The following is a 1520-nucleotide window of genomic DNA, read 5'->3' on the forward strand; positions in this document are numbered from 1 at the left end:
GGACAGTGGACAGGGAAAACTGCAGAGGGAAACATTCTCAGGGGGTGAGAGTGGACAGTGGACAGGGAAAACTGTGGAGGGAAACATTCTCAGGGGGTGAGAGTGGACAGTGGACATGAAGACCCGTGTTCCAACCTACATTTTCAGGCCTGCTTTATACAATGTCTTAAAGTTTCTGAAACAGACTACTTCTTGAAGGAGACATCGTCTCATCCAGATGATTGACAGGCCTTTTAGACTAACTCTTGAGGTGGGGGAGGGAGTGCAATGATTAACTCTCAGGGGACAATGCAATATCAGTTGCATGTTTTTGTTTTTACCAGAAATCCTTCCACTACATAATAACCTTATAATCTTCCTGGCAGTTTAGAATGCCATTTCTCCACCAGACACCGGAGATAAAAACCTCCTGCTTTTACAAGGTGTTGACATAAAAGGAAGGATCAACCCTCAAGAACTTTCAAGTCTGCTAATATTTGGCTAGCAATGTGACAGCAGTCATGATTACAGCCCCTTCCTTCCAGCCCCTGGTCTACAGGGACTACCCTCCCCTGTTGAGTACCGGGAGAGTGAAAACTCAGAAGATTATGCCCTGGCTAAGGCCAGAGTACCTCTGGACACCCTTTCCTTCAGGTTTTCCTTCCTCTCTTTTCATCCTCCCCACCCTGCTGAGGATGTTATGGTCTGGAAAACACCAGGAATAGATCAGTCAAAGAGCAAATACAAGCTTCTGCAGAAATCCAAGCATTACTTTTATGTCTATTAATAGATATTTATGAACTAATTATCTTATGCTAGGAGATATGCTAAGCATTGGAAAAACTAAAATGAACACCACACTTTTGGCTCAAAGAGACAATATGGGCAGATGTAGGAGATAATCTAATATCACTGCAATAGCACATGTTTAGTAGGGGTCTGTTAGGAGCTGGGAGCACTGTAGGGGACTGTCTACAACCCTGGGAGAGTGGGTGTGTCCATTTTCTTCTCACCACTAGTTTGTGGTTTAGGGGATTTCAGTACACAAAGCAGGAATGGTGTTTGGCCTTGGCAACAGGAGATTGCAGCAGGAGTGTGACTTATTCATAGCAAGAGGCAAACAGCTCCATGTGGAGCCATGACTATTGTCTTGTCCTCTGTCTCAAGAGCTACACAACCTTCGTAAAACAGCATCACCTTGACAGTGGCTTAGGAGAGCCTCGATGGTCAAAAACTAACCCTAACCTGGAAGTGCGGATGGCTCATCAGGAGGGAGGGGAATGTTGGGTGATTTCAATGGGAAATGTCCCTCAGTGGCTCAGGTGTTGGAATACTTGCTCCCCCCCCCCCCGCCAATTGGTGTTTGGGGAAGTTATAGAAATTTTAGAAAGTAGGGTCTAGGAGGAGGTGGGACACTGGGGGAGTGTATGGATTATAATTGTGTGCCTTCCCTGTTCTCCAACCACCACTTCGTGCTTCTGCTATCCAACTTCAGCCATACCCATGCCTATGGTTCTCCACCATGCCTTCCCTGTCATAAT

The sequence above is a fragment of the Microtus ochrogaster genome, chromosome 19, assembly GCF_000317375.1.
Source record: "Microtus ochrogaster isolate Prairie Vole_2 chromosome 19, MicOch1.0, whole genome shotgun sequence".
Lineage (NCBI taxonomy): Eukaryota > Metazoa > Chordata > Mammalia > Rodentia > Cricetidae > Microtus > Microtus ochrogaster.